The sequence below is a fragment of the Rhamphochromis sp. 'chilingali' genome (genome assembly GCF_963969265.1).
Source record: "Rhamphochromis sp. 'chilingali' genome assembly, chromosome: 1".
Taxonomy (NCBI): Eukaryota; Metazoa; Chordata; class Actinopteri; order Cichliformes; family Cichlidae; genus Rhamphochromis; species Rhamphochromis sp. 'chilingali'.
Genome location: NC_137929.1, coordinates 63,162,695 through 63,177,350, shown reverse-complemented (window position 1 = coordinate 63,177,350; position 14,656 = coordinate 63,162,695). Strand labels below are relative to the sequence as shown.

The window sequence follows — 14,656 nt, the reverse complement described above, 5'->3', positions numbered from 1 at the left end:
ACTCTCTGGGTCTAATAGGTAGAAAGGTAAAAGCCTGGGGCTGCTGGTGCAGAAGAACATTTTTTTTACTGTACAACATCAATTTAGAGTAAACTTGTTTTGTTTTGGATAAATAAATATTGAAATATATTTTGAATTAATTAAATGTCAGAATAAAGAGAGACAGAGCTGTCTATTTTTTATCACTTTCATCATATTTAGGAGTACATATACACTAAGTTTATTGTTAATTAATAAGAAAACTGCAGACGATTCCATTCTGAGCTGAAGAAGCTTCTGATAGGTTAGTAGAGTCCATGTGAGTAAACAGGTGGCACAGCTGTGGATGCATATAAGGCAAAACACAGAGCCTGTTTCTGTGACATGGGAAAATCAAGAGATGTCAACCAAAACACCAGGAAAAGGATTGTGGAGCTCCATAAGTGTGGCTCAATTTTGAATACAATTTGGTGCCATTTGCAATTAAGAAATACAGATAGTTTCTGTCTTTACTCTTAAAGTTAACAAATGTGTTTTTTTATATTCATCAATCTAAAGAAATTTAGTCTGATTTGATGTTACAATTAAAAAGTGTATCTGTTTTTATCTGAAGAGTACATAAATATCTGGTTCTTATCAGACTGAACTTATCAGTCTTTGCTCGATCACAGCGGGTGGACTTGTCATCAAAGCGTAGGTGTTGCATCATATCTTGGAAGCGGCTTCGTGCCATAGTTCCAATTATCTGTGTGTTTCCCAGGTTTGCTGACCAGCAGTCATTTACAGATGGAACCCTGTAAACCCCCCGCAAGATGACAATTGCAATAAATGCCATTAGTTCAGGGAGGTCCATGAACCAATGAACATGCTCCGTTTGTTGTGCATGTTGAATAGTCCATTCTTGATGATTGAGAATGCTTCAAGATGAAACACAAAAGGAAGTTCACAGCTTTTAGCAGCTCCCCCACCCCCTCATTCACACACCCCCACTCCCCTCCCTCCAGAATTCCTAGGTAACAACCTAATTTACATATGAATGACTAGCCAATTTAGCTTCCACTTGGCTGAAGCTAAAGCTTAGCTTTTAAAGGTAGAACGGTAGAAGCCTGGGAGTCCTAGTAATCACATGTTAGAATTGTATATACAGGTGCTTCCAGATGCCTATAGCACCTGCTGCTTATTGCATTTGTGTATAATACGTAATAAACATTAAGACTAAACAGTGTCTTTATTTTATCAGACGTCTTTATTTGCGCTGGAAGACAATAAAATACAGATGCATCTGGAGATTATCCTATGAAATCCTATTCTAACGGCTGATTTCCCTCCCCCAGGCTTGTAACTGTGGCTTCCTGTCCTGGGGTTGGCTGTTCTCCTGCCCTGCACTCCATCCTTTTGTTCATACTCCAAGACTATTTTTCTATATGTATTCTTACCCCCTAGCAACCGCCATTTCATAATGTTGCAAGCAATCACAAACTCTACAGTCTGTCTAACTCCAGTGTATCCCAAGCAATCTATTATTCTGAAAAGAGCTAAACTCAACATAAACTGAACCCGCATTAAAGTTAGCTCGGTGCTTACCTTTAGATGAGCCCACAAACCGAGAGAAACTCCGTGATGAAGCTGGAACTCTCTCCAAACACAGGAAACAGATGAGGGAGCAGAGACCCACGTGGTTCCCGTTGATTACAGCTACAATCCAGGACACAAGGGTGTGCAGATCGATGCAGACATCGATCCAAACGTTGGTAGTGGTTAGTGATGGCCCGCTTGAAGCTGACGCTCCGGAGCGTGTGTCGAAAAAAACAACACACTGGTTCAGAAGCACTGTGTCGAGGCTTGCTTCGTTTGGCAAAAGTCACGTGACCAGTGACGTCCGAAGCTTCATTACGCACGTAACTGCTTCGGTACCTGATTCAAACGGATATAAGGAAGTGAATCATCCACGGGATTCGTGGAGTGTGTTGATGGTGACAGAGAGCGAAGAGGTGATCATTCCACTGACAGATATGGAGCCAGCGAGGAAGAGAGGACGTTCTGGCGTGTGGGAATATTTTGAGTTGATTTTGCTCAATTCATTTTATCTGCCGAAGTGAAAAACTTGAAATGTCCAAAATCATGTTTTCATAATGTAAATATCATTACAGCATATGACTTTAGGAACACTTCCATGTGAATTAAAGCTAATGAAGACTACAACAATGTATTTGACACTATACGTACATTACATTGCTACACAGTTTAGAAAATCATTTTGTTTATTGTTTTTAGGTGATAGTCTGCAGGACCCAGGAATACCTGCATATCTACCAGCTTGCAGTGTAGTTCCTGCACTCCACAGCCTCTTCTGTTCCATGCAAGTGGATTTTCTCCAGGGCAGGAGAAACTATTTCTAAGAAAAGAAACAGACTCAGCCAGCACACAGTAACACTAATCCTCTTTTTAACTGTAAATAACAAAAGGGCTACCTGACATAGAGCATGTTTTTACTTTGCAAGGTCTTGATTAGGGGTGGGTTTTGATTATCGCCTTTCTGATTACAATCCATGCTAAATTGAATAAAGTGATATTGATTCATTAAAATCCCGTGTCGATTTGTAAATTAACGTTATTATGCCTGAAACGCCAGCATCTCAGGTTAAACCTCACAACATGTCGTCAAACACCATGCAGCTAAAACAGTAACTGGGAGCAGGTTTACGGATTCTGCATACAAACGTGAACACAGAGCGCGGACCCGACGCGTCAGAGTCAGATTTTGATGTGTCGGCGGGTCCGCGCTGTGTTTGCCTCTTTTTTTCCGCTGGCTTCTGCAGCTGCAGGTTTCATAACTCTCTGTTTACATCTCTAATTAAGTCTCACATGTGTCAGCTTTCTTTTAATAGATACGAAATTATGGATATATACTGATACATGATCAGAATTGTAATATTTCTGACTGAGGCAAAACTTTCCAGATTCCAATCAAATTGAATCGGATCCTGTATCGAATCAAAAATGATTCTACAAATCAGTGACGATGCAGCCGTACTCAGCTTCCTAAGCATTTTCCCTTTCCAGTTCACAATCAATCCCACCCCTAGGTCAAAAATATGTATAGGACAATTGGCCTAATCTAATATTTTGTATGAACCTGTCCAGCTGTGATTAAACGACAAGTAGATGGAGGCAGGACTTCACAGCAGGGGCATACTCCATAATGTGCTGTGCATTATCATATGTATATTATATATATTGCTCACTTATTGTATTTACCAACATCAAGGAGTTATGAGCAAAGAAAGGCCACACCATAGTGCATGTTTAAATAGGGAAAGTTTATTGATCAAAATGTATTACGCAGATACGCATTACATTTTTTTCAGCCCCCCAATCGAGAAAACAAAACCAATTACATGTTCAAAGCAACGGAACGGTGGCCCAATATCAGAGAGAACTCCACTCTTGAGTGAGCAGTGATAATTGAGCAGTCCGTTTTATTTTGCAGATTCAAGCTGCTCTTCTAAATTTTCACCACCAGATGTCACCGGAGAGGACTGTGTTGAAAAGCTTCGAGTAATGAACCGTTTTTCAGTACAAGCTTCAGTGCTTCGGAAAGCTTCATTTGGCCATCACTAGTAGTGGTATATGTTCCTGTAAGTTGTCAAAGGAGCTTGCAAAGAAAAGCGTCTGGACTTCTTTAAGTTACTTGAAGACGTTTCACCTCTCATCCGAGAAGCTTCTTCAGTTCTAAGGTCAAATGGTGGAGAGTCCCACTACTTTACTCCCGTTTCATAAAAAAGCAGCTCTCTCTGCTCGACTCCTCTCCTGCACAGACACTTTGCTCCGTCCCCTTTTCCGGCTCTGCTGTGATTTGTTGCTGCGAGGTCACGTGACTCAGCGTCACACGGTAACCACGTGGGGTGTTATTTCAAAAGTAGCGCCTATCTCCTTTTCCTAAATTCTTTTCCTTGGCCTCGATGAAAATCGTGGGAAGGAGATTTGCTAAGGACTCAGGGAAAGAGAGGAGCGATGTGACACCGGATGTCCGCCCGTTGAAACTACATTGTGCAGAAGATGGACTACAAAACAAACTCTTACTTCGTCACAATGTGTTTTAACCCTGTTGTTTTATGGAGGTCATATAAACGAGAACAGCCTGTTAAAAATATCCTTTCATTACAAAGTTTGAATTTTAAAGAAGAAGGAACCTTTAGGGTCAGATTTACTAACATCTGCAGCAGCTCAAAGACATCTTTTGATGTTAAAAAGCTGCTGGATTTACTGAAGAGACTCAGTGTCAGTTTGAGACTGAAGTTATGACAAATGTGTTTGTAAGAGTTTCACTTTCAGGAGAAGAAGATTTAAATGAGTGACACAAATGTAAATTACAAAGTCTGTGGTGCACAATTTACTACAAATTGCACAAAATCTACCACAGAATCCTGTCTTGTTCCTGCTGTGGTTGTGATAGTGAGGACAGTTTATTGTTTTAGGGGGAGATGTTATCAAAACAAGTCTCTGATCCGCTCAAAGTTGTTATTTCAGTTCCAAAAGTTTGGCTCTGGCCTAAAACTCTCCAGTCAGATCTTATACTGATTGTTTTGAGGTGAGCCCCACTTATTGTTCCTTAATAATACAGTTTATGTGAAACCAAGCAGAAATGAATTACGCTTCTTAATTTTTTATAGTGCACACAGCTAACTCTTTCTGCTGAATATGTAAAAAATAAAAGTGTTACTGTGTTACATGCCTGAATGTTGCTCATGGTCTGATGGGAAATAATGTTTTCTGTTCTTTAGCACATCGAACAGTCAACTGTTCACAGAGTTTAGGTTTAAAGGATGAAACAGTTTGTACTGATGCATCTCTCCTCTCCTATCTGAAGAGTATGTAAATATCTGGTTTCAACTGTATATTTGATGATGTTGGTGTTTGGCTTGATTGTCAGAACAAAGAGGGAGAAAGAGGAGCAGAGAGAGAGAAACAGAGAGGGAGAGTGTACTTTGGTAGAATTAAAAAAAAGGTGCAGTGCAGGTCTATGATGATTTTTAGTGCTACTATCATCTAGTTCTGATTCTGGTTCTGTCTTGGTTAAATCCTAAGTAGTCCTGATTTTAAACTGTTGCAGTCCAGTTTTAATTCCAGATCAGTTCTGGGTCTGGTTGAATTGGGGTTTAGTCCTCGTGTCTTGATACAGCCCCGACTTTGACCCGAGCAGCACCAATTAGTGGCTGAACGACAGAGTTGTCTATGAAGACTATGAGTGTCTTCATAGTTTTATTTTTGATATTCACCAATTTTTATATACTGCAAAAAAAACCCCAAAAAAACCGAAAATAAGTATTATAATGCAAATTTGCAAAAAAAATAGCATATGCATCAAAATAAACTATTTCCAGCAGTGCAATATGTATCCTAAGCATCCCAGAAACGACACAGAAAGTCATAAAGTCAAACATAACTTTTAAAAACACCAGTATAGGCTTACAAGGCCCTGATGGTAAAGAACTAAATTTCTGTGAAAATGACGTCACTTCCGGTTTTGGGCAGGTCATGGCGCATATGTGATAGTTCGCGCTGATGGACGTAGGAAGTGTTACGAAAAGCTGATCGGATCGGCAAAGCCTGTTTCTGGAATATTATGTTTTTGTTGCTGCAAGTGCTTTTTATGCAATTTTTGCAAAGCTTTATGTGGAAGGAAACTGTGACCGAGGACAAGCTGATGGCATAAGATGTAAGTACAACTCCTCTGGTTTCATATGCAAAAAAAATTATTGCGCTAGCTTTCATGGTTCCAGTGCTACCGAGATTTAAAAATAGTTATGCAAAACGGAGCGTGCCCGCTCCGACCGGCTTTAAACGGTTAAAGGAAACTGTTGATCGTTTTAAGCCTGCAGGGTCTCCAAATGATGCTGTCCCTCCTCGACTCTTATAGGAGGTGTTACCTACAGTTGGACCTTTGGTTCTCCAGCTGGTAAATTAATTATTCGATCTTAAATATGATCAACCTATCTCTAATAATCAGCTATGTACCACAGGCCTTCAAGCTGGCTGTAGTTAAACCTTTACTCAAAAAGCCATCTCTAGACCCAGCAATCTTAGCTAATTATAGGCCAATCTCCAACCTTCCTTTCATATCAAAAATCCTTGAAAGAGTAGTTGTCAAACAGCTAACAGATCATCTGGTGAGGAATGGTTTATTTGAAGAGTTTCAGTCAGGTTTCAGAGCTCATCACAGCACAGAAACAGCTTTAGTGAAGGTTACAAATGATCTTCTTATAGCCTCTGACAGTGGACTCATCTCTGTGCTTGTCCTGCTAGACCTCAGTGCAGCGTTCGATACTGTTGACCATAATATCCTATCAGAGCGATTAGAACATGCTGTAGGTATTACAGGTACTGTGCTGCAGTGGTTTGTATCATATCTATCTAATAGACTCCAATTTGTACATGTAAATGGAGAGTCCTCTTCACACACTGAGGTTAATTATGGTGTTCCACAGAGTTCAGTGCTAGGACCAATTCTGTTTACATTATACATGCTTCCCTTAGGCAGTTTCATTAGAAGACATAGCATATCAAATTTCCCCTTGTGGGACAATTAAAGGATTATTCTATTCTATACATTTTCACTGCTATGCAGATGACACCCAGCTCTGTCTATCTATGAAGCCAGATAACACATACCAATTAGTTAAACTGCAGGAATGTCTTAAAGACATAAAGACCTGGATGGCCGCTAACTTTCTGCTTCTTAATTCAGATAAAACTGAGGTTATTGTACTCAGCCCTGAAAATCTTAGAAATATGGTATCTAACCAGATTGTCGCGGCCTTTTACTTTCCAAACAAAAAAAATCCAAGGAAAGGCCGTGGGTGGCAACGGGAGGTTTGTTTTGGAACGCACTTCTGACTCATTGTTTAAAAATCATATGCCGTTTATTTCAGGAAAAAAAAAATACAAACAGAAATCAGCCAAATAACTTCTTAAAACTTAAACGAAGGTTAACTTAATTTTCTTTAACAATTCAAAAGTGGTCAAAAAATCATTTTTTAACCCTCCCGTCCTCCCATCTGACATTTGGCAAACAAAACAAAAACCTCTTTACCACACCCATCCCGGGTGCTCTTAATCTCTTAATTAATGGGAGGGTCCATAAACTAATAAACCAATCACTTTCCAAAAGCATTCAACAAAAATGGCCACAACATTCCGGCCCCTAATTCCTGTGTAACATGAATTAATTCTTTCTAAGTGGCCATCACCAAATGCAATACCAACAATTTTCTTCAGCAGTCCATCCGTATAGGTCTTCTTAAAAAACAAACAAAAGGAAAGGTCAATGTTCTATGATTTCAAGTCTCTGATGTTCATGTGTTTGCTTTGTGTGTATTCAAAAAAGGTGTATGTTGTATAATGGAGTGTAGGGCAAAGTGAGTGTCAGTGTAAATGTAGAGCCAGAGGTTCCAGAACTTGGCTCAGTTGGAGGCAAACATTCATTGTTTCCTCTAGATGGCCTCCACCAGGAGACATATTTTGTTGATTGGCCTCTCCAGCTCATTTGTTCGTGTCTTAACTCTAACACGGCGAACTACTCCGTGTGCATCGGCCATGGTTTCAGTGATGCGGCCAATGGGCCAAGAATTTCTTGGTGCAGCTCCATCAACAACAAGCACAACATCACCAATGCAAAAGTTCCTATGAATCTTGTTCCATTTCTGTCGTTCCTGCAACATAGGAAGGTATTCTTTCACCCACCTTTTCCAGAATAGATCCGCAATATACTGGGCTTGTTTCCATCGTCTTCGCAGATACAGATCCTCTTTTTTAAATAAACCTGGTGGCAGCACAGGTTTGCCTTTTAACTGGAGCAAGTGATTTGGAGTAAGAGCTTCTACATAATTGGGATCGTCAGAAGAAGGTGTGATTGGGCGGTCACTCAGTATAGCCTCCACTTCACAAAAAACTGTATGCAAGGTTTCATCATCTAGTACTTGCTGGTTTGTGATAGAGTATAATATTCTCTTTATTTCTTGCACCAAGCGCTCCTATACTCCACCATGATGGGCCCCATAGGGCGGGTTAAAGGTCCACTTTATGCCATCCTGTGCTAAACCTTTTTGGATTTTACTTTGGTTTAGCTCTAACATAGCTTGTTTTAACTCACGATTTGAGCTGACAAAGTTGGTTCCATTGTCTGACCGGATTTCTTTGACCTGTCCTCTGCGGCAGATGAATCTCCTGATGGCATTAATGCAGGAGCCTGTATCAAGAGAATGTGCCACCTCAAGGTGGACTGCACGACAGGTTAGGCATGTGAAGAGAACTCCATATCTCTTAACAAGACTCCTGCCTCTCTTTACTTCTATTGGTCCAAAATAATCAACACCAACATAAGTAAATGGTGGAAGATCAGCTGAGATTCTGTCAATAGGAAGATCAGACATTTTCTGCTCACCTGGCTTTTGCCGTCGTCTTTGACACACTATACAATCTTTGATTATTTTTCTAGCTGCTGAATTAGCATGAGGGATCCAGTATTGACGGCGAAGGGTTGAAAGCATGTGATTTCTTCCTCTGTGACCAATCTTTTCGTGAATATGCTGAAGAATAAGCTTTGAAACATTGCTTTCTTTTGGCAAAATTGCAGGATGTTTTGTTTCCTCAGGTAAATCCGCTTTGCTCAGTCTTCCACCCACTCTCAAGACACCATTAGCAACTACAGGATCAAGCTTATACAGATGACTTGACTTACTTACAGTGCCAGAGTTTAGGGCAGTCATTTCATCAGCAAAATGTTTTCTCTGCACAAAGCTCACTATAGCTTCCTCAGCCTTGGACAAATCCTCAGTTTTGAGCAGAGTGTTCCATTTATCCTCTTGCTTAACACATATTTGACTTCCACAGTGCGTGCCCAGCAACTTCTGTCTTTTCCTTGTTTGCAGTTTAAGTCTTTCTTTTACTTTCAGGATCCATGCCACACACCTTTTTAATTTTGTCCAGCTGGAGAAGTACAACAGCAGCTTAGTAGTGGGACACACATCTTCTTTCAGCACAGCTGCACACATCAGGCCCTCCCCTTTTATTTCTGGGTCAGCTTCCAAATGGACAGATACACAATTCATGCCTACAGGCCAGTGACCAACAGGTTTACTGAGAAATTCTGGACCACTGATCCAGGTGGACGATTTCAGGAAACAGCCAACTGTCATTCCTCTTGTGGCTGCATCGGCTGGATTCAGCTTTGAACTGATGTACCTCCACTGCTCAACTTTTGTCAAAGCATGAATGGTGGAAACTCTATTAGCTACATACGTTTTGAACCGTATGGTTGTGTTTGCAATGTACTGTAGCACAGTTGTGCTGTCAGACCAAAAGACTGACTCACTCAGATTAAGATTAAGTTCAACTGATAGCATTTTGTCTAAGCGCACAGCTAAAACTGCAGCAGCCAGCTCAAGACGTGGGATGGTGACTTGTTTTAACGGCGCCACCCTTGCTTTACCAATAATAAAGGAAACACACACTTCCTGCTTGCCGTTAGATAGCCTAAGATATGATACGGCACCATATCCAGTTTCACTGGCATCGCAAAAGTGATGCAGCTGTGCACTTTCTATCTCCCCAAATCCTTTGGGTGTGACACATCTACCAATACTAAACTTGTTAAGAAGAACTAAATCCTCAACCCATTTTTGCCAGGTTTGTGCCATTTCTGCTGGTATTGTCTCATCCCAGCCAACCTCAGTTTACATAGATGTTGCAGAATTTGTTTTGCAGGCAGAATGACTGGAGCTAAGAAACCCAAAGGGTCATAAATGGAGCTGACATTGGACAGAATACCACGTCTTGTAAGTGGTTTGTTCTTGTTCACAATACTGAATGTGAAAACATCACGTTCAATATCCCATTGCACACCGAGAGCTCTTTCTGTGGGTAGCTGATCCCGACTAAGGTCCAGCATCTTTACACCTGTGGCTCTATTTTCCTCCGGGATCTGACAGAGGACAGAGCGATCACTACATACCCACTTATTGAGCTTAAATCCCCCCTTGGCACACACCTCAGTAAGCTGCTGATAAAGTGAGATGGCCTGCTCAACAGACTGAGCAGATTTAAGACAGTCATCTACATAAAAACTATGCCTGATTGTATGTATAACCTCCTCTGGGTACAGATGTTGGTTGTCATCAGCAGTCTTTAGTAGTGCATAGGTGGCACAGCTGGGGGAGGATACTGCACCAAAAATGTGGACCAGCATTCTATGTTCCACCAGCTGTTTTGTGATGTCACCATCGGGCCACCAGAGAAAACGTAAAAAGTTTACGTGTTCCTCAGCTACTCTGACCTGATGAAACATCCCTTTAATGTCTGTCATAAGTGCTATTGGACCCTGCCGAAAGCGAATCAGCACACCTAATAAAGTGCTAGTCAGATCTGGGCCTTGTAATAGCTCTTTGTTCAGTGATGTTCCAGAAAATGTTGAAGCACAATCATACACAACACGCAGTGTTTTCTTGCGGGGGTGGTAGACCCCATGATGAGGTATATACCACACCTTTCCTTCCTCATTCTTCAACTGTTCTTGTGGTATGATTTCTGAATGTCCCTCCATACTAACATTGTGCATGAATTCTTTGTATTCTTCAAAGAATAACTGATCCTTCTGAAACCGTTTTAGCAGATATTGCGCCCTCTGCTGAGCCACCTGCTTGTTGTTTGGCATTCTTACTTCAGGTTTACGAAAGGGTAATTTCAAGTAATAATGGCCATCCTTAAGTACAGCTGACTCTAACATTATGTTCATGAACTGTTTATCTTCTACAGACATTTCTGCACGCTCATTACACTGGTTCTCCACAAAATCTTGATTATACTGCTTAACCAGCATTTCCTCTAAACTACTTATAGAAATGCGGTTTACCTGGACAAAACTAGCATCATGCTCATCCCGTTCACTACCCTGACTGAGTGGCCCATTGACAACCCAACCGAGACGAGTTAGCACAGCATAGGGTCCATTACCCTCACTGTTAATGATTCTCCAAGGTTCCAGCGCTTTGGGAGAATTCACACCAATAAGCAGCCCAATGCCAGCATTTATCGGTGTCAACTCAACCTCCTTTAAGTAAGGCCATTTTCTTAAGTTTTCTTCTTTAGGGATATTTTCTTTAGTGACAGGAATAAACTTTTGAGTGTACACATCAGGCAACCTCAAATACTCATTCTGTTTCAAAGCAGCTACTTCCATACCAAAAAGTTTATAGCTACTCACTGGCCTTTCCTGACCCATAGTCTTTAACATGATTTCCACTTTTTTTCCAGATGCATTTAACTGCATCATCAACGCCTCAGTGCAAAACGTTGCAGAGCTGCCGGGATCAAGAAAGGCGTACGTCTCCACAACCTTCGTCCCATTTTCCAACTTCACTTTTACTGGAACAACTGACAAGGCACATTCATTAGCCCCGGCCCCAGTATAGCTACCAAAGTTCAAAGAAACAAGAGCATTTGAGACTGATGATTCCTTACATTCAGCTTTAGCTGCTTGCCACTGCCGTTCATTTGAGTCTATGTGGAGAACAGTAGGGTGATTTTTGTTACAGGTGTGGCACGTCAAACGATGTGGACAAGCTTTACTCATGTGGCCTCTCTGTAAGCAACCAAAGCATAAACCTTTACTCTTAAGGAATGTCACCTTTTCTTTGTTGGCCTTTAGTTTGAATAAGTCACATACGTCCAAAAAATGAGTTTGGTCACAAAACAAGCACCGAGTTTGATCTAACCCTTTATCTTCATGGCTTATCTGAATCCGTTCCGGTTTGAGTTTGTCATTGATCTGTTCTGAAACTACAGCTACAGAAGTAGCAAAGCTACTGCTTTTAGTTTTAAGCGGTGTCTTTGATGGTTTTGAAGCTATCTTTTCTTTTGTGTTTTGACTCTCTCCAAAAACAGGATCTAATGCAGCTCTTGTTTGCTTTTCAAGAAAATCAAGAAGATCTTTAAACCCTGCTCTGCGATCGCACTTTTCTGTTATATCAACGATTATTAGTCGCCATTTATCACGAAGTCTAAAAGGCAACTTTGAAACAAGAATCCTCATATTGGTTGAATTTTCCAGCTCATCAAGAAACCCAGCTTCATCCATTGTGTTGAAGCAGCTTCTTAGAAAGAATGTGTAAGCACGTAATGCTGAAGCATCATCAGACTTTAAAACTGACCAGTTAAGAGCCTTGTCTATAAATGCAGACGTTATCTTTGCTCTGTTACCAAAGTTCCACTCAAGCTGCCTTTTTGCCTCAACATAAGCTGTCTGTGGACTCATGTGCATACAACTTCTCACTAAAATTCTGGGCTGTCCTGTAGTAAACTGTTCTATTCTAAATAATAAAGCCTATCCTGCATATTATCAGTTTTAGTCTCTATTTCTTGTTCAAAAGCCTTAAGAAAGGATCTAAAACGCAAAGGATCACCACCAAAAACAGGAATGTCTATAGCTGGAAGCAGTGACAACCTCTGTTGGTTTACAAGCATCTGAGTAATTTCATTTTGCTTTGTCATAATCTCTATTAGGGCACTGCTGTGAACATCAACCTGTGAAGAGATTGGCCTTGGGCTCTCCCCTTCTGGTTTGACCCCAGCAGGCACATGTGTCTCTAGGGGCATTGGCAAAGGAGAATGAACTAAAGGGGTTTTCTTTGGTCTTGGAGCCTTTCGAGCTGTAGCAGCAGGTATGAACTCTGTAGATGTTCCAGAAGGCGCTGTAATCCCGCCTTCTGATTCAACCTCAGCCCTGGATGCAAGGCTCTGCCGATCCTGAGCAGAGGTGAGAATTTGCCTTTTTGCATCAGCCTTAATCAACTTAGTTCTTAGAGCCAATGCTTCTTTTCTTGCTTTTAATTGAACTTCTTCCAGTTCGAGTGCATGTTTTTCTTGCAGTGCGTCCACCTCCGCTTTTAAAGCGGCTCTTTCCACTTCAGCTTCCATCAGCGCAATTGAAGCCGCACGCGAGCTTTTACTCCTTAAACTTAAGGCTGCAGTAACATTACTGGGCGCTTTACTAGAGCCCTTGCTGCCAGGTTTAGCAACTCGTTCAGAAATCATGTCGCTCGCTTCTTGCGCTACTTGTGAGACACTATCATGCGGCGCAATGTCACTGTCATGAGATGCTACCTTTGATTCAACATTAGAGGCTGCAACTTCATCCTTTTGTGGATCAGGGTCTGCAGTTCACCAAGTGTCGATTTCATGCAGAAAGTCTTTAAAACTGATCAGCTTAGGTTCATACCAATCGCTGTGATCTGTTTCTTTTTCGTCATCGTTCAGCAATTTTTGAACTGAAGTCTGTGAGTCCATAAACTCTCCCAAATAATCATTAAATGTTCTCATGTGTTCATCTATGGAGGCTTTTGATTCTCCAGCATCAATGAGAGCATTAATGTCATTTCGTTTTCTTGTCAGAACGCCAAGCTTCGCTCTGCGTTTTTTAATTAAATTAAAAAGCTCTCTTTCTTGTTCCTCCATTTTAACCAGAAAATTCGTTTCACAAGGTCCAAAAGATAATTGTTTAATACAAATGTTTCATGTTGCAGCTCAGCAACGGGAGGTTTGTCTTGGAACGCACTTCTGACTCATTGTTTAAAAATCATATGCCGTTTATTTCAGGAAAAAAAAAATACAAACAGAAATCAGCCAAATAACTTCTTAAAACTTAAACGAAGGTTAACTTAATTTTCTTTAACAATTCAAAAGTGGTCAAAAAATCATTTTTTAACCCTCCCGTCCTCCCATCTGACATTTGGCAAACAAAACAAAAACCTCTTTACCACACCCATCCCGGGTGCTCTTAATCTCTTAATTAATGGGAGGGTCCATAAACTAATAAACCAATCACTTTCCAAAAGCATTCAACAAAAATGGCCACAACACAGATTCTTACGCTGGATGGCATTACCTTGGCCTCCAGTAACATTGTGATGAACCTTGGAGTCACTTTTGACCAGGACATGTCCTTCAACGCACATATTAAACAAATATGTAAGACTGCTTTCTTCCATTTGCGCAACATCTCTAAAATTAGAAATATCCTGTCGCAGAGTGATGCTGAAAAGCTAGTTCATGCATTTATTACTTCCAGGCTGGACTACTAGAATTCATTATTATCAGGATGTCCAAAAAACTCACTGAAAAGCCTTCAACTAATCCAAAATGCTGCAGCAAGAGTCCTGACAGGGACTAGAAAGAGAGAGATTTCTTCTGTTTTGGCTTCCCTTCATTGGCTTCCTGTTAAATCCAGAATTGAATTCAAAATCCTGCTCCTCACATACAAGGTCTTAAATAATCAGGCCCCATCTTATCTTAATGACCTTGTAGTACCATATCACCCTATTAGAGCACTTCGCTCTCGCTCTGCAGAACTACTTGTTTTTCCTAGAGTATTTAAAAGTAGAATGGTAAATGGTAAATGGCCTGTATTTATATAGCGCTTTACTAGTCCCTAAGGACCCCAAAGCACTTTACATATCCAGTCATCCACCCATTCACACACACATTCACACACTGGTGGGAGGCAGAGCCTTCAATGTTCAGGCCCCTCTTCTGTGGAACCAGCTTCCAGTTTGGATTTGGGAGACAGACACTATCTCTACTTTTAAGATTAGGCTTAAAACTTTCCTTTTTGCTAAAGCATATA

At 40.8% G+C, this 14,656-nt stretch overlaps 1 protein-coding gene across 5 annotated transcripts in view; it reads right to left on the bottom strand.

Moving 5' to 3' along the window:
• The window catches only part of LOC308394771 (uncharacterized protein), a 47,886-nt gene extending 45,503 nt beyond the window's left edge, over positions 1-2,383 (bottom strand). For 3 of the 5 annotated variants that reach the window (XR_013971287.1, XR_013971288.1, XM_080879283.1), the window contains exon 1: positions 1,564-2,379. The gene's annotated coding sequence lies outside the window, so the exon portion shown is untranslated. Of the gene's footprint in view, positions 1-1,563 lie in introns of all 5 variants that reach the window. The other 2 variants (XR_013971289.1, XM_080879279.1) reach the window with 2 other exon arrangements.
• Positions 2,384-14,656: the final 12,273 nt, after the last annotated feature.